Source organism: Salminus brasiliensis, chromosome 1 (genome assembly GCF_030463535.1).
Source record: "Salminus brasiliensis chromosome 1, fSalBra1.hap2, whole genome shotgun sequence".
In the NCBI taxonomy this organism is placed as follows: domain Eukaryota; kingdom Metazoa; phylum Chordata; class Actinopteri; order Characiformes; family Bryconidae; genus Salminus; species Salminus brasiliensis.
This window is the reverse complement of record NC_132878.1, coordinates 68,334,263-68,359,827: the sequence shown is the minus strand read 5'-3', so window position 1 is coordinate 68,359,827 and position 25,565 is coordinate 68,334,263. Positions and strand designations below refer to the sequence as shown.

At 39.3% G+C, this 25,565-nt stretch overlaps 1 protein-coding gene across 2 annotated transcripts in view; it reads right to left on the bottom strand.

The window, feature by feature from the left end:
- The window catches only part of lrfn2b (leucine rich repeat and fibronectin type III domain containing 2b), a 186,829-nt gene that overhangs the window by 72,020 nt on the left and 89,244 nt on the right, over positions 1 to 25,565 (bottom strand). Inside the window, exon 3 of one of the 2 annotated variants that reach the window (XM_072687899.1) lies at positions 4,141 to 4,219. The gene's annotated coding sequence lies outside the window, so the exon portion shown is untranslated. The remainder of the gene's footprint in view (positions 1 to 4,140; positions 4,220 to 25,565) is intronic. The other variant, XM_072687910.1, reaches the window with a different exon arrangement.

The window sequence follows — 25,565 nt, the reverse complement described above, 5'->3', positions numbered from 1 at the left end:
TAAAGCACTTTTAGCACTCTGATCCGGCCCTCTCAGGGATGCAGCCAAACTCCCTACTGAGTGTGTGAGGTTTACAGAAGGACACGCAGCCAGGACACACTCTAAACGACCCGCTTAAGGACAAATAAATCCGGCCAATAAACAAGAATAGAACACTCATATCTCTCGTACTGTAACAGCAACTGAGGTAAAACTCCACACAGATAAATGACACATTAATCAACATGAAGTGTGTTAGTTAACACAACCTATAGTAGTCCCTGGTAGGGCTGCATGATAAAGACATTAAATGCAATGATAAATAATAAAGTTACAAATAAAGCTGTTGGAAATCTCAAAAACGGAAGCAACAGAAGCAATAACTTAGTACAGTATTATATCTCTGACCTGATGTGCAGCAAGTAATTAACTATAACTATTGCAGATGACAAAACAATAAGCCGATGAGAATCCAAAACTCAAAAAATAAACATGAACAAATGGTAAAATGAGAAATCAACTAAACCAAGACTAAATGAAGTTTAAAAAAGGCTAAAGTTAATCCAAACAAAGCCTTAAGCAAGAATCTGTAAGCTAGTGGCTCTAGGGCTAACAACAAGCAAATGATACAGCTAAGTTTCGACCAGGCTAGGCTAGGATAAGCTACATTATAGTTAAGCAAAGGTTCTGTTGTGTGGAGAGAGACAAAATGTGGGATATATTATAGTCATTGATGAGGAAGAAACAGGCCATATGTGTCGGTTGTGTGTCTGTGAATATACTGCTAGGGTACGGTGGATTCAGAGCCATAACTGCTTCAATTATGTTACACTGACAAGCTAACTGTGTATGCTGTGTATGTGTGTTTTGTACAAATGGCTGTTGAGTGCTTCATTTGATCTCTGTCCCCTGGAAAATGCTTGTTTAGCTTCAAATTCAACATTCATGCCAAACTACTACTGCCACTGTGGAGCTGCATGTGATCACTTCTGTCATTGCTTAACAATGTTTCACTGAGGAAACTCATATCATATTTCATAACAATAATAATATGACTATTTTTTGTTCTAAGACTGTACTAGTGGGATGAAACACTGTTCTTCAAAAATGTTTTTCCTCAATTGGTGTTTTAATGATGGAAGTCCAGTCCAAACTCTCCCACAGGTGTTCAACTGGACTCAGATGTGGTGACTGTGAAGGCCATAGTGACCACACCTCAGAATTTTTTCATTATAGAATAAAGGGGATCAGTCAGAATAACTGTGTATTGATTTGCAGCGACCCTTTGCTCTAAGAGGGCAAGTGCTAGAAAAATGCGCTCACAGCACTCACTGTAGGGGTCAGACATTTAGGCCTGTACTGTTCTTGTCCAGAGAATATGGTGGAGCGTGACTCATGTGGCTAGATCACTTTTTTAACACCTTTCTGTAGAGCAGTGCCTCTGATTATCACACCATTGACCATTAAGATGGTCCTTCGTCTTGGTAACAAGGAGCTGAGTTATTAATTCTCTAGCTCTTCATCAGTGGTCAGTTTATGACCACAGAGCTGCTCTTGGATATGTACCTTGTCAGTTTCACTGCTGTAATCTGTAACTGTACACCTTTATAGTGGCATAAAGTAGGTAGAGCTTAGAACGTGGGCAGAAAGTGGACGTACAAGGTAGGTGTTTCTAATAAAGTGGCCACTGAATGGATGTACAAGGTAGATGTTTCTAATAAAGCGGACAGTGGGTGGCTGCACAAGGTTGCTGTTTATAGTGGATTTTAAGAAAAATAATTCTTAAAAGAACTGAGACACTCTATAATTGCAGGTAATATTTAAAACATTCTTCCCAAAAATATCTAATTCAGTTTCACTCTAGACAGTTGACAACACTGTAAGATAAACTCTCTGACTGTGCCATTTCAGGCAAGTGTCAGTATGCAAATGAAAATAAATGGAAGTGGAAAATGGAACGTCCCCACGTAATTGTTTTTTACAAGCTGAAGGTGAAGCTGCATTCAGCAACAACTTGTTAAAGAAATTATGAAGGCCAGCATGTGTTTCCTCTGAGACGCATGACACTCTACTGCATCTTTTCAAACTGTCACTCATGCAACACCACTGGAGCTCAATATGCTTGGAGGAAAAAAACTAATTGCTAATTCTGTTACATCTGTTTAGGAACGTCCATGTTGGCAACAGGGCCTTGGCATTTTCGTTTAAGAGCAGTTTCTATATTATTTACAAAATGTCACCAACCCCTTCACCTTTTAACATACACACAACATACACATACCACATATCATCACCATGGACAGAGAAAGATTCACTTTAGCATGAGCACCACAGACAGGGACATACTCCCTTACAAACTAGCACCACAAACAGGGACAGATTAACTTACAAATCAGAACCAAGGACAGGGACATATCCACTTTAGCATCAGCACCATGTACATGAACAAACTCACTTCCAAACTAGCACCTAGGGCTGGGCGATATGGTAAAATACTATATCACGATATTTAAAGACTTTTTGTGCAATTCACAATATTTATCACAATATATGTAATTACAGACTAAGAATGTCAGTAGCGTCACATTCTTAAAAACTACTATTTAGATATCTGATCTGCTGTTCTTCATCTAATTAAACCAGTCTAATTACACAGTTTGTAATGAAATCTGCAGATGATCAGTGTTTATTAAGCACAAACAGTATCCTCGATATGCTTAGAAAAGCATATTGTTATCACAATAACAAAATTTATCATGATACGATAAAATAATTGGCATATTGCCTAGCTCTACTAGCACCACGAACAGGGACAGATTCACTTACAAATCAGGACCACGAACAGGGACAGATTCACTTACAAATCAGGACCACGGACAGGGACATACACGCTTACATATCTGCTTCACGAACAGGGACAGATTCACTTACGAATCAGGACCACGAACAGGGACAGATTCACTTACAAATCAGGACCACGAACAGGGACAGATTCACTTACAAATCAGAACCACGGACAAGGACATGTCCGCTTTAGTATCAGCACCGCAGACCGGCATGTATACACTTGCACAACCATGGAGTGGAATGTAGAACCATGGACAGCTACATGCTTACTCACACATCACCATGGACAGGGGTGTGTTTACTTGCAAATAGCCCCACAGTATCACATGTATTTAACACACACCCATAATGGTAAAAACCAATAATGGTAAATATAATAATAATAGTAATAATAATAATAATAATAATAATAATAATAATTTATAATAATTACTATAAATAATAATAATGATTATGAAATAATGACAATGATGAAGATGAATAGAATCATTAATAAACCATGAAGCATAAAGCAAGAAAAGAATAAACTAATTATTTTGCCTAATTACTGTGAAATAATCAAATAATATTAATCAGTGTGCACTAACAGGGACAGTTAGGCCTGCGGAGTGAAAAAGTCATACTTACACAGTTGAGAAAACATTGCTATGTTCACTATTGTGTAAAGGAGCTTTGTTAGCAGTCAGAGAAGAATGAGACTGACTGTAGCTGATGTGGGCTCCATCCACATTGACCAAGTATCTGTGTTTAGTGGTGTGTTTAGACCATTTCTTCTCTAAACCATGTTCCTATTAGTCTCTAACACCACTTCAGTATCCACTACCACTCTTACGAGTCTCTGACCTATCTACTGTTTAACCTCACTGTTTCTGGGATTGGATTGTGACTGTTGACAGAGCAGCTTTTTAGCCACATATGTGTTTGAAAGTAAAAAATCACCATAAAGAACCATATCTACTAAACCACTATCTTTACTAAAAAACTTTCTTTTGTTTTTTTTTTTCTAGTAGTTTTTATTTCTGTTTATCTCCATGTTAATACTACCCTAAACTCAAACCTTAATGAATTAATTAGATACATTTGAATACTATTCAAAACAAAAGAAGTACTGGGGTTAATGTCTTGTAAAATATGGTCAAATAAAAAAAAAATAATAACAGGAGAATCCTGATTTTTTATTTTGTGCCTCCAGCTTCTTCTTAATCTATTGATGATGGTCTTTTATGTGTGGATTCAGGTGTGCGTTTGTCTGTGTGTGTATATGTGTGTTTATGTTTGTGTAGTAGAGGATCAAAAGCACTGTGTGTCACTCACAGTGAAATGGGCAGCAATAATTAGGTGTCCCCTTGACTCAGTCTGCTGTGTTTCTGGACCTCATGCTGACCGCTCACTGCTGTGTGAAAGACAGAAAACACAATCAGCCACTCAATAGCATAGATTAGCAATTACACAGCTGATGCTTCCTTTGTACTTTTCCAGAAGTGAACAGTTGAGTGAACTGTTGATACTATTAAGAGCCTCACTTGACTGTGTGATATAGCTACAAATGTATATATATAACATATATATATATACATATATAAATATATAATATACTGTTATTTATTCTCTCCGACTGGCAGCGCTCAGATCGTCTGTAATGTGTGTCTAGGCTTTGATGCAGGTTTTAGGCCAAGCGTGGGCTCTAGGTTCTGGCAGTCGAACACTCCTCACTGCCGTACACTCCTGTAGCCACCAGCGCAGTTGTATTTAAACGGTAACCATGGTAACCTGGACCCAAGCATGCTAAAGCAGGCTTACATTAACTAATGCAGAGAGAAGGGCTCCTCTGTTTAGCGTGGCTAATCCACAGAGATAAATACACTGACCTCCAGAAATGTTGGAACCCTCAGTGGATAGGACCTAAAATTGTCAGTTGTTTGAAATATGACATTTCTGTCAATGAAACTATGACAAATTATTAAAAAAAAAAATGTAAACACTTTCTCCAAATTAGACTCTCATGCAGACTCTCTGCATCCATGATCCCTGTTGTGATAGCCGTTCAACCAGAGGAGGATTAGTTCCTATTTATAGTTTCCTATATTCCTATTTAAACACAGCCAAATTCTGGAGCCCTTCTGGGGGGTGGGGGGGGGTGGGGGGCAGCTGTGGTGAGGACTTTTGAGATGAGATTTAATAATCATCATTTTGCATCTGCTGGACTTATTTGATGAAGTTTACACAGAACCTCCTTGGTTCCTGAGCTTGACATCCATGATATTCCAAGACCTTGCTTTCCTCTACAGCTGTTTCCCTCTTTCAGTTCTCTACATAAAGAAGGTTGAGCATCTGACTTCATCAATTATAGGCCTATCTCTAAATTACAAGTGTATAATAAGCTGAAACCATTCCTCTCAGCATTTATTCTGGCTTTAGACAAAAACTTTTACTTTTACTTACTTTTGCACTATTACTGCTGCCACTCTTGTTTTAAATGATAATATTTCAGCTGGAGATAAAAGAAAAAAATCTTATTTATATAAGACCTCTTAGTCTTAGATTTGATTAAAGTGAGTTACCTCACAGATGCACAGCAGTGTGTGACTGTAGGAGATGTTTACTCTGAATTTGTGGAGATTACTAAAGGTATGTCACAAGGTTCAATCCTGGGGCCTCTTCTGATATTGTTTATTCTGTAACAGCCTGCCTATTTTATATAAATAAATGTGGAAAATGTACTTCCCTCTGCATTGTAGAAAGGTGCTTGTTGAGACAACTTTCTTTTCTGTGCTAAATTATAGTAAAATTTCATTCATGCAAGCTTCAGTTTCGACTCTCAGGCCCTTGGAGCTGTATGTTAAGGTTGCATGGCCCTCTCTCTCTGTAAGGCTTTAGATTTTACTCATTTTTAAGGCCCTTACTGTTTTTACCTCCTACATGCTGTCTTGATGCAGGCCCGTACAGAACTCACTGGAATGATCTGATTATGTTGAAGGTGCTGACTGTTTTTACTGAGTTTGGAAAATCCGCTTTTTTTCCGTTTTACTTACTGTGCACCTACAACCCAAAATAACATGCAGAACAGTCTAAAGCCTACCTCATTCTTCCTCAAGGCACTTTATATTTTTATTATTTATAATATGTGGTCCTGGTGTCCTGAAATGCTTTAAGGAGACTGTAAGCTTTTTTTTCTGTCAGTGGTAGTGGAATCAGCAACATTTCAAACACAACCACACTACTTGTTTTGAGTTTGTGGGCCCCAGCTCTATTCAGCTTCTGTCCCAATTAATGGGAGCGTTTAGTGAACACTGTAGAGGTCTGTGCAGGCATGAAAGTGAAGTCTGAACCTGTCCCGTATCCAAGAATTTGAGACCCAACCCAATCAGGCTCGTCTGGTCAACTGACTGGTCAAATGACTGTATAGCGCCACAGACTTGGCTATAGACTGTAACAATGCGAGAGAGACAGAGAGAGAGAGAGACCATGAAAGAGCATGTACTACAGAGAGACAAAGCGGGAGAAGAAAGAAATAAAGAGACAGACAGGGGGAGAGAGAGTAAGAGAGCAGTAGAGAGAGAGAGAGAGAGAGAGAGAGAGAGAGAGAGAGAGAGAGAGAGAGGACTTGAGAGACAGACAGATGGGGGGATTGGTTCTATGAGTTACCCTGGTTCTATATGAAACAACTGTCTTGAGTAAAGAACCCTTAACCCCCCCCCCCCTTTTTTTTAGGAACATCAGTAAGCTGGCTTAGTAGTAACAGTAACAGCTTAGACAAAAAGATGAGAGATAAGAGGCTCGTATTGGTGGGATTGGTGGAAAGCAGCACACTTAAGGCCTTGAGAATTCACTTTTGCCAAATTATCCAACTCTCCTTATGCATAAAGACACATTTAGGGCTCATGAAGAACTAATGTGGACTGGGGTCAGGCCTGTAACTAACTTTCAGACTAACACTGGAGAGGGTGTCACCCTTAAGCCATTTGTAACTCTCTCAGTTTAAGATATATGGGTCTCAGTGTGGAGCTGTACCAGTACAAACGTGTCCCTCATTAATTCAGATGTTCTGACCTCACACTGCTTTACTCATTTATCCCCTTCACTCTCTCAAACCCTGGAGGATAAGGAGAGGTGCAGAACAGGAGGCACTGGAATGTGTCCAAATGTTTGTGGACACCCCTTTTAGAGAATGCATTCAGCTACTTTGAGTGTGCACCCACTGCTGACACAGATGTGTACATGCACACATACAGCTTGTCTAGTCCCTATAGAGATGTATTGCCAATAAAATAGGATACAATAGCAGATAAATATGGACCTACTGGTACCATGCCTAATGCCAGGTGTAGGCTAGAGGGGTATAAAAGCGCTGTGGAGCAGTGGAACTGTGTAGGCCTGAGTAGGCCTGTCACGATAGTAATGTTTGTGACTTATCGTACAATATATGAACAGGATTTCAATAATGTTCAGTGACCTCAATATTGCCCATTGTGTTTATTTGTGAGTATTTTAGCAGAGTTGTTGCTTTTATCTAAGCAAGCTGTTGCCTCTCTGTCAGAGGTGAGGATGAGTCTGTGAGCAGACAGCGACATCTATCATGTATGATAACAGTGCAGCGATGTATGTGTTGCATCTGTTGTATACAAGTGCCGCGGAAGGTTCCGGATTGTCATTGCACACTGCTGCAGAAACACTGTATTAGATTTTTAGTTCTTTTCAATGTGTAAATACATAATGACATCAAATTAAATTCAATTATTTTTACAATTACAATTAAAATAACAATATAATCATTTCTCGCAATTATTTCCTGGACAATGTATCGTCCATAAATAAATAGTTATCATGACAGGCCTAGTGGTGATCATCTAACCTTCTGACCTCACTTATGCTATTGTCGCTAAATGCAATCAAATACTCACAGCAATGCTCCAAAAATTGGTTTTCGGAATAAACACCAAAAGAGTAGCTGTCCCAAAACTTTTGACCATATGCTATAATAGACCTGTCGGCTCTATGATGTCTTGCTGTATTTCCCTGCATTTAGGAACAGCGGGCAGACTTTGTTGTTTTTCTTCAGGCATTGATGCTGATCGTATATTTTGAACATTTATGGTACAAACAGGACAAAGCATTCGGTCTAGACAGTTGGTAAAACTGCAGAGCTCTGGGAGTGCCCCAGTGTCAGCATTTTTTGAAAAAATATTGCAGTTATGATGTCCAGGGCATTCACCCCACAGCCTCCAATCTCTCTCACTGCAGTATTCACCCTAAACCTATCAACTGCCTGCAGACCAGCAAAATAACACTTCAGGGGTGCAGCACGTAGGAGATGGACTGATACGATCGGATCAGTGTTAGCATAAATGCTGACCTTATTAAAGTCAACCTAAAAAGAATTTGTTTTTACCTTTACATTTTTTTATTCCTTTTGTAGTTAACCAATTAACATTCATAACTTTTCATTTCTTTTGCTCAATATGTTTTTTTTAGCCTGAGCACAAATCTGAACAATGTGATTCAAACCAAGCATGCAGAAAACATCTGTTTTCCAGACAGATATTACGCCCACACTCTCTGTAAAAAGGGATCTATCCAGTACTGAAAGAAATCTCTGTTCTAAGTGCTGAATCGTCCAAGACAGGCCTTAATACCTGTTTGTAAAAGCAGCCCTTGATGGTTTCAATGGCTAATTCAAATTTCAAATTTTACTGTGAATAAAAGTGTGAAAATTTGATGACATATCATCAAAACAACTAAAACGGGTGCTGTTAAATGTTCAATACATTACAGCTATACACCATTTCATCCCTTCAGACCAATCAAAACAATTTCAGAGGTATTATCCCTCATCATAATAAACATAATTGGGGATGAATGGGTAAACATGTAATGTGCAGTTACACATGTATGTTTACATAAATATATAAAATAGAGAACCCAAGAAATCCCACACCCAAGACAACTAAAACTGCTGGTAGTAAGATGTCTGGGTAGTATTTGCATTTGGCAAATGGGGAGCATTGAGACTCTTCATTACAGAGACAGGAAAAGTTAGATTATAGGAGGACATTTTATATTATATAGAGGATATATAGAGGATATATAGCTAATCATTTAATAATAGACTTCTGCATTATCACATATATACTGTACATGATAAAAGTGTACATTACTACTACTATTACTACTATTACTCAAATAAATCTAATGTCTAATCTAAATCTAAATCTAACTTCACGGTGCATTAAACCTACTATTTTTTCTAATTTTTCAGAGGAACAATAATAGTCCACTAATGTGTAATTGAATTTTCAGTCAGTTAGAGAATACATACTGCTGAGTGCAGTGATACATGTCCATAAAGTAATGTGAGTTTTGGAGCCTGAAATACATGGCTATGCAGGGATAACTCAGTTCTAGATGGTAGGCTACTACTATATTTACTTGTATCACACATTAAACTGTGAATAGAGAGTGTAAATGAGAATTGAGTGGCCAGTGAGTGGAAGCAGAAGTTAGGCCTGGGGTTTCTAATAAAGTGGCCAGTGATTGGAAGCACAAGGCAGAGGTTTCTAATAAAGTGGCCACTGAGTGGAAGCACAAGGTAAAGGGTTCTAATGCAGTGGCCACTGAGTGGAAGCTAAGGTAGGTGTTTCTAATAAATGGGCCAGTGAGTGCAAGTACAAGGTAGGGGTTTCTAATAAAGTGGCCAGTGAGTGGAAGCGCTCTAATAAAGTGGATGGGTTATTAACAGTGGAAGTCTGACATGCACTGACACATTTTTCTGTGAAGCTGTGATATTATAGTGGATATCAGGATTCTAAGGGGTGCTGACCTCTTCCTGTCCTTGGCAACAAACCTGGCAACGGAAAACCATTTTTAATAATGTAGAGTGTTCCTTGCATTTGTGGAACATCTCAAGGCTTTGTTTTCAAAGAACCACTCCAGGTTCTGCCCACAAATGTGTTTTTCCATAGCAACAGTAGTGGGTGAGAAAACGCTTGTAAAACCCTAAAATGTTAATATGGATACACATTTCTATAATATTTTAAGAACGATGTTTTATAAATAACAAAAGTTTGTGTACCGTTGTGGTCAATATCGTTTAGCAGGTATCGTAATTTATAAACAGTTTACTGATTTTGACCTATTCCTTCTGCAAAAACCTCATTTGAGGATAGCCCACAGATACTGGATGATGAGGGAGACTGAGGGGCCTGGAAAAAAGTTAGGTTTGCCCCTCTTGTAGATTTCAAAGGTGTGTTTATCCTGCATTATCCTGTTGTATACACCATTTTCTTTATATCTTCAGCCTATTTACAGACAGTGTGATTTGTTTCCAAAGTCTGCTAGTACTTAATGCATTCTCTACTCTGCCAGTGAAATGTTTGTCATGCTTAGTAGCTACTCAGAGGAGCCCATGGCTGCTAAATGTTAGGACAAGGTTTCAGGAGTCAGGGTATTTATAAAGCTTTCAGGAAATTTGCATCACCTGCCCTTTCCTAACAATGAATAAGCTACAGCCCTAACAAAGCCTGAGAACTTGTAAATGTTATCTGAGAGTTTAAAGCTGGTGGGGTGCTCAAACTTGTGCATGGTGCTCCTTTGCTTTAACTGACAAAAACTGAAAAAACAACCTTAACAACATGAATGTAGCTCCCTTGCCTTGTGGTGACTTGTGGTGACTTACTGTAGGTATGTCCTAAAATCACTGGGATGGCAAGAAACGGCGAGTTCCTTTTTTATATTTATAGTTATATTTCTCATAACGGTCACTTAGTATCTTTAAGCAAATATAGCCTAATTCTATTAGGTTTCTCAGTAGTATAGCTGTGTATGAGGTAGACTGTGAGTGTGTGTGTGTGTGTGTGTGTGTGTGTGTGCGAGGTGTTTACTGATGGGATGCTGGTGCCCTCTCTGCAAGCTCTGCTTCTGTACTCTCAGTGTTGGAGGAAGTGCAGTCTGCTCCTCTTTCATCACTCTCTGCAGTCAGGCTGTAAATGAGCACCATCACTGTGACTGAGGAGCACACGCTCGCCGAAAATTGTGAGCGACTGTGCGGCTAATCAAAGTGACACAGCCCAATCCAGCAGAACACTGTGCTAAAACACAGCACGGACGGAAAAATCCATCAATCACCCAATACACCTGAACCAGTCCAGTCCTTTTAGGTTACACGCCAAATCTAACGGTCAGACAATTAACTGTCCAGAAAGAACAGAGCGGTTTCTAAAGACCGTTCTGTGAAGCTAAGGTAAGGTGATTCTTACATCAACCTCTGTAAGAAAAAAAAGAATGTATGTTTCCCGGCATTCTATTTGCTAACATGTCTTGTTTTAATATTAATATAAATTATTATTTTTATCATTATTTAAAATTTTATTGTATCATGCTCAGTAATGCACAATGATATCACAATTACACTTCATGAGTAGTCAACCGCATCAAAAATATGGGACATTGGCAGTGACCCAGAATTCCCATATCAACATCACTTTTTTTTTACTGTACCTTGAGCCCGGCATACGCTGTGCAGTTTGGGAAATCTTCTAGCACACACTGCATGGCTGAATTATTCAGAATTCTGACAAAGCCAGCGATTTACATGCTCATACTGTGTGAAGGTACTCAATCCGACTGACTTGCTGCAATATGGGTGCTCACACTGCACTTGAAACGCAGCTCCTACACTGGTAAAAGTATAAGATCTTTGAGGAACTTTTGTAGGTTCTTTAGTTTTAAACCGTGGGGGAACCTCTTGAAGTGCTTTGATGAACCTTCAAGGAACCTTTTTATTCTAAAAATCCTTTCTTAAAGGTTTTTCAAAGCACTGAAGAACCTCCAAAAGTTCCTCCAGGATCTTATACTTTTAACAGTGTAGGCAGTGTTCTGTCTACATACAAGCCTTCAATTCAGCAGAATATGGAACCATGTCATTCAGAAATGTTGAAGAAAGCGCATAGCCTTGCTAACTTGTGCCATGCTGTGTGCTGAAATTCAGCGAAAAAAAGAGAAGACATACAAGGACAGGGGGCTGGCTGGGAAGACAGGACAAGCGGCACACCCTCCTACCACTGCTACCTGTCTAATGACCATGTTAAAACCTAAATGGACTCTTAACTATCTGCCACTATTAATGTCACCACTATTAACTATCATTACTCTGACCATCACTGCCATGACTATATTAAGTTATTCTAAACCATGATTATTATATTATGATTATGATCTGAGCTCAACAGTATAGGTGGTTTGGTAACTTTTAATAATAATTTATAAATTGTTCTGGCCAGAGGAGGATGGGTCCGCCTTGTGAGGCTTGGTTCCACCCAAGGTTTCTTCCTCCAGCTCTGAGAGGGTTTTTCACTGCCACTGTCGCCGCTGGCTTGCTCACTGAGAGTCTTGGATCCTTCATGTCTTCTTACGTTATTTGTGATGACAACAGTTGTAAAAAGCACTATACAAATAAATTTGACTTTAAAATTTGACAATACAGTTTTCATTTTGTGGCAAAAGGTTTGGGGAAAACAGACTGCTCAAACTGCCAGACAAGTGACCAACATTTCTGACAGGTCAGATATCCATCCGGTTCACCAACTGCTCGCTCTGAGCTCGTTTGGGCAGTTAATCGGACATTGCTTCCCTTTTCACACTGCATGTCAAACGCCAGCCGTTCAAACTAAAATTCGGGTTGATTCTGAAATTTAGTTTAGCTACAACCAAATCAGGCTGTAATCACACCATGTATGCCTGGCTTTAGATGAATAAAACAAACATGCAATATATCATTAACACATTATTTCTATATTATAACTGCACTATAAAGTCTATATGAGTCTGTAAACCAGTATCAGGCACAAGATTTGTTTTTCTCAAAAGGTGCACCACTGAAAGCGCTTTTCCACAGTGGAGCAGCGTATAGACCATGCAGGTTCTATGTAGTTCTGTGTTTTCCAGTGCTATAGAAAACACAGTGTTGGTCACTCACATGTTGGCAGAGCATGGATTCTGTCTGGGAGAGTGTGTGATCACATTAGAGCGCTGTTTAGATCAGTAAAAGCTCATTACTGTTCTTTTTAATCAGAGTAATGATACATTACCTCTGATGTGTGGAGTGTACTACAGTCTGTGTGCAGCAGTTCAGCACACAACCACACACTCACACACAGTAAACACTGCTTTGTTAGATCACCTTCATTACAGATCAGAATAATTACAACAGCAGTGCTGGGAGATCAGGTTTTAGCAGGAAACAGTTGATCTACAAGAAGAAACAGATATGCTTTTACTTGCTTTTTCAGATTCTCAAATGTAAAAAGAAATCAGTACCACATCTGTTTGATATGACAGTGAAGGTGTGAAACAGCGCTGGCCCTGCTGTGGTCAGCAGTAAATTTGAGCTGCAATGTTTACATTAGCCCTGGTTTGGCTCCCGGTGGGCAGCCTGAGTGGGCACATTTCCCACCCTGGCCTTCATATGACCGGGTTAATCACAGAGCAACGGAAAACACTGCGGTCAGCAGGCCCTTTTCACTGACCGCTGCATCTCCAGCTTCAGATAATGACCCTGCGTATAGCCTGAAAGCGTAACATCAAACTCAATCACAGTTACAGGAAAATATCCCTGAGCTCTGTTAGACTGCCTTTGAATTTGTGTGTGTGATTACTGCCCGTTAACTCTTTAATCCCAAGCTGAAAAAACAACTGCTATTTCTGCTGCTTAATCTGCTTCTCTCCCTTAATGGACCGATTTCTCAGGGCTTGTCACATTTACATGTGCACTGGAAAGAACCTTGCAATGCGATACGATACAGGGGTTATGATTGAATATGTTGCAGTAGTGTAAACAAGGCAGTGTACAGCGATTTGTATACATTTAATCTCAGGACAACTGTCATAGTATTAAAACCTCATCATATGTATAAAATCTGAGTAAAGAAAAAGTTGACTTCTTATCCAATCAGAACAGTGGGATCTCTAAAGGAGAGTCTGAACGGTTTAATGCGGTAACAGACATCAGAACATTAAAATAAAAAAATGTACTAATAATATAATAAAGTGTTTTGTGATGATACCATTAAAAGAATTTTACAAAACTAGTCATACTGACTCATTAACCATAGACTCTGCAGCACACAGTTCACTAGCTAGTCTGCCAAACTTATTTATTTATACGAATATTTATTCATATACACACATAATAAAACAAATACAGACATAGTAAACCAGTGGGGGAGCCACATCTTCAAAATATGAGGGGCAAAACTTACTTTTTTGACTGGCAAAAGACAACCGGATGACTAGCTAACAGACTACCGTACATACAATCTCTGTCCTTATAAATATATACAATAACACTGTCCCAAGTCCCAACACACAAGTGGTAGAAAACCTTAATGACACAGTGCACACTCACTGAGAGGTCAGGTTTAGCATGTGGGCAGAGCATTTCACCTGTAGGAATTCACCCAGTTCAGCAGGCGTTATCATTAACTAACTCGAAACCTTTCTTAGTGCCACAGTCTGTAACAGTTTAATCAGATCTGCACCCGTGTGGCTCTCTCTCACATTTACTGCTCTTGTTTTAAAGCACATAAGACATTAGCTTCCAGTTATCGGGAATAAAATGCACAGTTACGGTGACATAAGATTCTGTGGTAATGGAGGTCCACGCATCACATCTTACAGCTAACGTTTTCTTCAGTGATTACATGACTTTGGTTTTGGTCTGGTTGTAGAGTGTGGAGATTGCCGTGTCAGTAAAATATCTTTGAGAGTATCTCAGGGTACAACATAGTGCAAAAGCCCTGGTTCTCAACAACTGAACACGGTTGCAAATCCTTGACAATAAAAGTTGCGACAGAGCTTGTCATTCGCTTCACCTTTTATGAGTTGGGTAGAAACTCTGATGTCGCTTGACGGTTCTCTTTTATGTGTCGCCCACAGACTGTGCAGGCGCTGCACTTCCGAACTTCGGTGTTTTGCATTCCGTCAACATTACGTTATCAATTAACGTTTAGAGAATACATTTTTGGCCTTTATGAATCTATTCAGAATCGTCTGGAGGTGGATCTGAGAATTGATTTTCCCCCACTCCCAGTTGATCTATTAACACTTCTAGAAAAAAGAACAATTTGTGGCTTTTTAAAGTTTCTCATTTAATTTCTTTCTGTAGAAATTGCAGGCAAAGCTTTTATAAGGTGTAAAAAATTGAAACATTGTGACACAAACAAAATTAAAGTCACATAAATCCACTGAGAGGTTGCTGTAACATTAAAGGGTTAAAAGGCAAAATAAAAACCAAGACCAGTGCCCTATTAGACCGCCTGTGATTCTCTCTCTTAATTACTGCGCGCTAAACTGGGCTTGGCGTCTGTGTATCATCATTAAAAAGGAGCTGATTTAGCTGGAAGCCTGAGTTTAATCACTTGGCGGGGGTGAGATGTTGAAAGAGAAACTGAGCTGGGCCCCCCATGTCCCTAACAAGACCACTCCTAATGGGGACGAAACCCAGGGGTGCAGCCGGCGGCTGATTCGGCTGCGTTTGGATTGATCCATCACATTACCCAGCAGTGCCACCCCAAACAAATGAAAACAAACGACTGTGGGCACAAAAGCTCCAGCTCAGCTAAAACCTCTGTCCTTCTGCACAGAGGAGGAACAAGAAGAAGAAGTAGAGGTGAAAATAAGTATTTAGCATATGGAAAGTACAGCTCACTGCTGAGAAATTTATTCTGTAACCCTGAAAAGTCCTAAATAAAGATGAAGTTTTAAGACTTTCATCCACACACACACATACACACAAACGCACACACAATGCTGCAGGGATTACCAGCCATGTGGGAAGTAGGAGAGATGGGGAAAAAACACATAATCCCAGTATGTACATCCTCTCTTATGTGATTTCTAGGAAATCTCTCCAATCCGGTGCTGTGTTTTAGATTGAGAACAAATAAATGAATAAATAGATAAATATATAAATACATATATAAATAAATATATAAAGAAACAATTACTGACAGAGACAAATACTTTTTATGGTGGTGATAAAATTTTTGGCAACACAGAGACATAATGGTTATATATATGCAGTGTGTTACATGTCACTCCTGACCCCTCAATCCATTGTAAGTAATCTCAGATTACTCAAGTTCTCTCCATTGAGCTATGATATTAAGACTATTCCATTCTCTCAGAGCTGTATGACTTGAGCTTCTATCTATATAATATTTAACATTTTAAAAGATTAGTTTACAGACTATTTGAAAATCTGTGTACACACCCCCACTAGTGAAAGCCTTTAGGTACTTTAAGTTGAACCCACTGCTGACACAGATGTGCTGAATGCAATCAAATTCTCACAGCAATGCTCCAACATCTAGTAGAAAGCCTTCTGGAGACTGGAGACAGTCACTCCAACCAAAAAAAAATGAGCAAGTGACCAAATACTTTTGTCCATATAGTGTATGTCGCAGACAGATGTTGATCAGATGTTGAATGTGCTTGAGAGATCTGTTTTTTTAGGAGAACCATAAACAATGACTGGACGTGAAGAACATGGAAATGCGAGAATCCAGTAATGTGTGGAGATGAGAAACCCAACTCTAGCCACGTCTAGATCAATTTAAGGAAACATCACCAGGTTGGAGGACCACCTACACTACACTGCTACACACTTTCACTGGCCGCAGATTTATTTGTACATAAGATTTTTGGGTAGCAACTACTACAACCGGCAACTTTTGAGAAGTTCTTGTACCAGCACTGATGGAGGTAACACAAACACACAAACACACACACACACATTTTCCATTCCATATGTTTTGCCATTTTTACAGACATTTCCAAGAAGTTGGTAATAAAAAACATCCAAATAACCAGTGTTTGTATCCATTGTGCATATGGTGCCAAACAATTCCTCAAGATTAAACCGCAAGCTTGCAAGAGAGAACCAGCCTTCTGTCAACTGTACATGACTATAGCTCTAACAGCCCAGAGATATGGCCAAGAAGTCCTCCAACAAACAGTTCTAAATCTAGATAGTTTCCCCTTCATCAATAAACTAACTTATTAACCTCATCCAAGTGGTATTATAGATGTATGCTGTACCTTCATTCTGCCCCATAAAAACAACAGTCCAAAGCCCAATACTGACATGATATGTGAATGTGTGAATGCAAAATATGTAGCCCAGTGGTAGAACCAAGGCATTAAATATTTGAATGCATCAATGGCTCTTTGTCTGTCTTTCTTTAGATTGGTGGAAACCCATATGTAGATTTGCAGAACCTCTCCACAAAGGGTTTTATATAGGACTAAAATCCTGTATTCAACTTTCTCATTCAGTCACTAAAGTGAGACGTGTCTTCAGCTTTATCTCTATATAATACTTGAAAATGACTATTTGAAAACGAAAAATGTTTGATAGTGGCAGCTGTGGAGTCAGATAGCACGGAGGAAGTGTCTCTGGCTGTGCTGTGCTTGTCTATATAGAAGAGTAAATGGGCTGAATCACAAAGAGCTTCTCTTTTCATGTACATCATTTACAGCTCCATCACCTACAGCTACAGCGCCCCTCTCAGAGCCATTCTCCTCTAATAACACACCGGTTCCAGCTGACAACAGCCAACACACGTCAAACAGTTCAGAGGAAACAGAAAGGTGTGTTTCAGTGCTTTCTGAGAGCTATCTGATGACTGGTCTGATCTTTAATATCCCCTAAGTAAGCTGAGCTGCACACAGTAATTTGTTAATGCTGCAGCGTGGAGATGCCCTTTCAGCCCTTTCAATACATTCAATATTTTATTGAAAGGCTTGAAAGGCTTAATCACATTTTTTCTTGGATTTTAGTATATGTAAATGAATGCCATTCTGACTGTCTGTACCGCATTGTGCCTCGTTCAAAAACACTTGCAGCAGTTCTAAAAACTGCAACATGAATGACGGGGCTACTCTACACTTGGTTCTGTGTCCAATCCAGTAAAATTAGCATTTAAATATTGAGTGTTTATTTTTTGCTGAGACATTTATTCTGCATTTTACAGTGTTACACATTATTTGTGTAACATGTGAGGAGTAGAGTGAGGATGCAAGTGCAAGTTTTCTTCATTAGAACTTTTCACAGAGTCTAACACTGAACTTACAAAATTAATAAGAGCAGCTGTTTGCATACTGGAGGAACAGCTACCACAGCTCCCACTCTCCATGTACATTAGCAATGCCAGGCAAAGAACAGGGCAAACACAAAGGTATAAGAGCACAAGATACAAACAGGAACGCCTGGGGGGGGGGAAGATAACGAGAGGGAAGGGCTACAAATGAGACACAGGTGGGAACACTAATTACGAGGCGGGGCTGAAGAGACACTGACAAAACACAGGCACAGTGACAGAGACTAGGGCAAGACAGAGACATCCTATTGAAAGAATAAGTTTTAGTCCCACTTGTTGAGACTTCACTGGTAACACTGAAGGACTACTGTGTTCAATTAACCACCAACCACCACCAAACATCAACAGAAATAACTTGTGACAACGCATTGCTGTTAGCTTAGTTGCTGATAGCTTTTGCTGCCTGAACTTAAGGCCCATCTCCAACAGTCATGGTTCACCACTGGCCCAAGTGTAGGCAATATCGGCCAGCACTGCAGAGGGAAGACGGCTTTGCTGTTTGGTTTAATTAGCATCCCACAGCAGCTGCAGGTGAAGGGAGTCTGCTGGTCTGGCACACAGCGCTGCCAAAGCAAAGAGAGAAATAAACATGTGTTCTTTTTATAGAAGCAACAAGAAGTGCTGTATGAATCTCAGATTAGCTGAGCTCCCCTGAGTCTCCATCAGCTGTGAATGTGTGTGTGTGCGCGCAAGAGTGTGTGTTTGTTTAGGGCGGGGAGAAATGGGCCTGTCAAAGTCTTGCTTTAATTGGACAGACACGCAAACACACACATGCAAGCACACAAACACACACATACACACAAGCTGAAGCAGAGGCCTCATTGTGTCTTTGATCCATAAAACATGAATGGCTAAGTCCTCGCTCCGTTCATTAACTTCATGAACACGCCAGCACATCAATTAAACATTCATTCAGGAAATGCAAAGGAAAAAACCAACACCAGGAACGCGCCAAACAACAAAATGTTTTGCTTCTGATTAATATTCTCTTGAATAAAGTTAGTATTGGCATGGGCAGGAGTTATGGTTATTGGATTTGTTTATATATTTATTTATTTTTAGTTACTAAGGGCAATGCTCTACGTACGTTCCAATATTAACAATTATATCTAACCGTAACAGCGCAAAAGGATACTGCACTATGAATAGGGTTGAAAATGTTCAATAAATTTCCAGTAAATTACCGGTAACTTAACATGAGAACTTTAGCTCACTTTACAAAATGTAAAGTTTCCATGGAACTTTTGGGAACTTATGGGAATCTATTGGAATTAATAGGAAATATTGGATTACTATCATCAGTTTACCGCTTTTTTATCAACTGCAGACATGAAGGCATAACAATACAAAAAAATCTTTAGAATTAACGGGAATGAACGGGTAATTATGGGAATTTATGGGAATAAAATGGGAATATTCAAAGATGAGAAACTTGCATATAGTTGGTAAACTGCCTAAAGTCAGTTTTGACAAGGTTCATATTTTTATTGACAGTAATAGCACCGAAACATTTAGGCAACTATTAGCAAGGTGAAATCTCACAGTTGCTATCTGGAAAATCAGAAAAACTTAATTTAAGACTAGTTTACCAAGTCTAGACCTATATTTGTGCCTCAATGGGTTTCTGTACCCAGAAATTAATACTTATTTAATGTTAATTATTAACATTAAATAAAGGTATTTTCTCACAAGCTAGTGGTGAGTATCAGGTTTCTAGAAATCATCTGGGCATATGCTGTACATGTGATGGAGGAATGTACAGTGAATGGGGGCTCAATAGCCCTGCAGTGTGTAAGGTGCCATGTGCATTGGATTGAGGAACAGCTTTGCTATTCACCTGTTTCAATTATTTTAGACATAATTATGCTACAGAATATTTTTTATTCTACTATATGCAACTATATGCAAGTTTCTCACCTTTAGCTATGAGTATTCCCATTAATTAATTACCCTTTAAATCCCATGGTAAATTTCCCAACTTTCCCAGAATTTTGCAACCCTAACTATAAAGAAACACTACATGCACAAGATAATGGCATTTTTATTTGTATTTTGATAAAACATGTACACAGTTGGCAATCACAGGGGGGCAGTTTAGTAGGAGTGTGTGAAAGCACACATAGCTTTAAAACATCTTTAGGGTCAGTCCACATCTGTCCACGTCTCTAAACATATACATACCTATCCATACCTATCCATATATATATATATATATATATATATATATATATATATATATATATATATATATATGTATACATACTGTCCATTGAAAAACATGTCCAAAATAGTGACTTTACAGGAGAAGGCAAATGTTCCTAACTTTTATCCAGAATTATTGAAAACTAAAAATGGACAAAAATAGAGATTTATGCTTTTCATTGGTTTCATATGGACTGAAAAACACACTGATATTAGGAAACAGGTTTATGTAAAGCCTCACTGGGAACATTTTTGAAAGGTAATAATTTCACATGAATAGCATTCTAAAATTCACCTAACACAGGACCTGGAGCTGGGATGGATATAGTACTTTTAGTTCAACCCACGACCACTTTACTTTATCACATTTTTGGTGATGGTAAGTTGAATAAGCCCACTTTACTTTCCTTTATGCTATGCCTATCTGACATTAATTGTAAATTAATTGAACATTTTACAGTTATTTCAGCCTGTATAAATCTGACACTCCGATCACTTACAACCACCATTACTCAACTTCTACTGGTAAATCTAATCCAGCTCGAATAAGGCTTATGAGGAGATTAAAGGCATCCAGGTGTGCAGCAGTTGCCTCATATTGAGAGTTAATGATTCACTCAATATGGTCCAAAAGTGGTGAACATGAACCCAATAAAATAAGCAGCATGCACCCCCAGAGCAGGGCCAGAGCCAGCTCATTACTATTAGTGTGTTTTGAATATTTCCCTTAATGAAAACTTTTATGAGGCCATAAAAAGATTTACAGTCAGCTGAGGCAGCAAAAAACTGAGAGAGGGAGTGGAACAAACAGTCTCTCACTCTCCCTTTCTGAAAAAGAAAACTCATTCATCCCGAGGAGGCCAAATTTAACAGACAGAATCTGGGACACCTCACAGGCTGACTGAGTGGGAGTAGACACACACACACAAATGCGTGTGCACACACACAGAAATACATACACACTACTGAACAATGCAAATGTTTGCATGTTCCTGCTCTCAGGCTCTCACATTACAGAGTTAAAGTGGCATGAATCCATTTTTTGGGACGTTGCACTCCTGTGTAAACACATACATCTCTTTTCAAATAAAACATCAGATCCTCCCAAATCAAATTTGATATGCACACTCAGATACCCAGTGGTGAACCATGACCATCGGAGCCAGTCCTTCAGTCTGGCAGCTCCAGACAGAGGTTATTAGGAGACCATTTAGTGCATTTGTAGGCAATGGTTCAACTGGCAATCCACAGGATGGAGGCAGATAGTCCTCCAATGTAGAGAATAGCAATTAGAGCATTATTCCTGTTACAGATAATCACGTTCCAATACCACTTAAGGCACCATTCCGGTTCCATACAACTGTGTTCTAACGTAGGGAATGGTGCTTAGTGCATCATTCCTGTTCCCTAAAAAGTGTTCTAGATAGTGCTTCAAAGTAGGGAATTTAATCCCCCTATAGTTATTCCCTGCAATGCTGTATGGAGAGTGTTTTTGTTATTATCACATAATACCATTGTGGTACAACAGCAGCTTAAACTCACTGATAAAATGTGTGTTTCAGGGTACAGGTGAGTTCACGCTGCTGACACAGGCAAACAAATCATTAAGGCAGAATGATTAGATCTGAGTAAAAAAAAAAAACAGACTTGTGGCACAAAACACTACCTTTCCGTTTAGGCAGCCGACTCCAGTCAGGACGAGGTGATCCACTATCTCTGCACTTTCACGCAGCTCTATTGACAAACTAGGGTAAATGAAGGAAACAGATACATCCTAAATAAATAGCAAAAAGCTGGCATGCAGATGCATGATCTGCCCAGGGGCAAAGCAGCTTATAGGATTTAGTATCGATCGAACATGTCGCAAAAATAAATGAATAAACAACGCACAATGAAACTGGACAGCCGTGGAAACCCATCACTCTAATCCTCCGGTCACAGGACACGAGCTGGAGGAGAGGTCAGAGCCGCAGGAACTGCAACAGAGGAGAACACTACCATGTAAAATGCTGTGCTCTGTGGTGCCGAATATGTAGATCCCATGAATAGAGCTGCACTCTTCTGAAAGGGTTCTTTAGCAAAGATTATAGTTCAGTAAAGAACCACAACCACTGAAAAGAACCATGTGAATGTTTAAATGGTTCCTTCCCATAGTATCAAAAAGGGTCCCACTGTTGTTATAACTTAAATAACCCTTTCTTTGTGTATAACATTTATAAAATGCACAAAATGCTCAAAGCCACAGGCCCGAGGCACTGGTGCTAAAACTATTGGCAATACGAAGATTTAGGAGCTTGTCTCAAAATCTGAGCCTATTCAGTCCGAAATGTTCCAGTTACGTGTGGTTGAGGTCAAGGCCCTGTACAGACCACTGGAGTTCTTGCACATCATACTCATCAAACCATCCATGTCTACAGAGCTGGCTTTTTGCATAGGGGCTCACACTGAAGAGTCACACTGGAAAAGTAAAGGCTTTCACAAACTGCTGCCACAAAGTTAGAGGCAGGAAGCTGTGCAGAAAATTTGCGTGTGCTATAGCTTTTCCATCACCCTATACCGGAACACAATCCCTAAAAAAACAGCCCCAGAGCATCGTTCCGCCTCCACCAAACTGTACTGTTAGCACTCTGCAGTCCGATAGGCTGCGTTCTGCTGGCATCTGCCAAACCCAGATTCATCCATCAGCCTGTCAGAAAGTGAAGCATGATTCATCACTTTAGAGAACCTATTTCCACTGCTCCAGAGCCCAGCAGCAGTGTTCTTTACACCACTCCTGCCGACACTTGGCATCATGATCTTAGACTTGTGTGCTTCTGCCTGGCCATAGAACCCCATTTCATGGAGCTCTTGACACTCACGTCTTGTGCTGATGTTGTTTGGTATTCTGTAGTGAGTGAAGCTATGCACTTCAGCACTTGGCAGATCTGATCTGTGAGCTTCGTGGCTAAGCTGCTGTTGCTCTTAGATGCTTCCATTTCACAATAACAACACTTATAGTTGATCGGGGCAGCTCTAGCAGAAATTGCCATGTGCCACTTTTAAAGTCCCTGAGCTCTTAGATATGACCTGTTCTACTGCCAGTGTGTGTCTTTGGAGATCGGTCGGCTGTTAGCTATGTGTGTGGCTGAAATACTTGAACTCAACAACTAGAAGGGGCGTCTATATGCTTTCGGCCACATTGCATACATAAAAAAACCGCACTTCCCTCCCATCTGTAAAAGCATTTGAAGGCATCTACACATGAATGGGAGCCAATGCAAGCTCATTTCAACACTGGGGCTGTTAGGGAAGTACATAGGCATACAATGCATAGGGATAACAAGAATAAAGTTACATTTTAATTTAATGAAGAGAAACCACAGTCATTTTTCACTTTCTCAGTGTGATGGCACCTCAGCTGATTCCTGTGGCTGTCATGTCTGTTCAGGAAGGGGTTCTGCAGATCTGAAATGCATTGCAGCTTGAGACATGTTCCTGCTGGAGGGCCATACTGGAAAAGGCTGAAGTCAGCTCTTTAACAGATCTCACCAGTTGTAAGCCAGAAATGAGCAGCTCTTTGCTCCCACGTCTTTCACCTCATTCTAAAAGGTCCTGGTCTGCATTATTTCGCTCTTCCAAGAGCACAACATTGATACCTTGCAAATCTTCCGCTCTTGTGCAAGGAGCCAAATGATGAGCAAAGACAGAAACAGCAATGCCAACAACTAAAACAACAACAACAAAAGCAACAATAGTAAACAAACAAACAATAAATATATAAATAGAAATGTATAATCTATACATAGCCGTCTTTGCATTAGGGTATAATAAATGACCTTCCACTTGTTCTGACACCAGTATTTGTTAAAAAAGGAGAGCTCAGTGTCTTGTCCTGTGGTGGTTAGATGCCTGGTTGGTCTGGATTGCATTTCACTGGCAGTAGGGATGCACCGATCCGGCTTTTTCCGATACCATTGTTGAATAAAAAAATACATATACCTCACCATGTGGAAGAGACTTAAAGCATCAGGATTGACTTAAACCTTACTTTATTAATATTGTAAAACAACATATAACAAATTAACATATATATATATATAGTAGTCAAAGGAGTCAAACTTCTTAAAATATATTAAAATACATAAAATGTATCAGCCAAAAATAAAGTAAAATAAGTAGCTTCACTTTGTCAAACACACAAACAGTAATACATCTTATTTTAAAATATTTAGCGTAAACAGTTATTCAAAATAAAATATAGCAGCTGAACCTGAGAATAAATAAGTAACTTTGTCAAACATACAAGCAGCAACCAAAAACTGCAAACATGTAAACATTTAGTGCAGTCTCCCACCAACCAATTAAAGTAAAAGGATTCCGGTTCCATGGACCGGCCTAATTATCCAGCTAATTTTGTTAATATTGAGACCGATATATTTATCTTTAGTTCTCCTTCTTAAAGCAACACTATGTAGCATTTTTATCTTAGAATAGCAGCTTCAAAATCATGTTGATGTTCCACTGATCTGTAACAGGGAGAAAAGTATCTCTATCCTCGCCACTCCAGGCTCCACGCTGCTAATGCCACAATGTAACTTTGGTGAAAAGGGCAGAATAACGCTCATGAGAGCTGCATAACACTGCATAACAAAAGTCATATCTGTGTAAAATCTTGTAATATTACTCCTCATCAGTTCACATGTTTCTTTCACTTTCAGTGATGGTTTTGTATCTCTCAGCTTGTCCAGAAATGCATGTAAGTGTGTCCTTCAGTGGTGGTTCAAAGCATGAATTACACCTCCTGGCTGTAGGGAGAGCCCAGGAGCAACAGAAGAATCCGTGAACAATGCTGCTCATCTTCTCTTTTTTTTCTTCCTTCAGAATTGTTCTAGTTGTTCTTATGGTATTGATTTGTACATGTTGTTATCTCTCATTTTCTGCTGGATTTGGTGAGACACAGCTTTATTTATTAACAAATCTTTCAGCAACTTAACTTTTTCCGTTGTAAGTCCCAGTCTAGTTGGTGACTCCACATGTTCTTTTAATTCCTGTGCCACAAATGTGTGCATATTTGTGGGAGGTCCTAGCATAATTTGCGTGATAAGCAAAAATTGTAGTAAATTGATTGTTAATTTCAGACACACTGTGAGTGAATAAGATCATTTTGCACTGTGCCTGCACTTGTATGTAGATCTGACCCAATGTACACTCGAACATAATATATTAATATTTACATACAATTTACATTAATTTACAGATTATATTATGTGAATACTGCACAGTTGTAATACTATTGCAGTCAGTATCTCACTGTATCTCATTTTTTGTCATTCGTTCTCCAAAAACACCCCTGGCTTCCCCTGGCTGATTGCACAATAAAAAAAAAAAACTGCAATACTTCTTGAG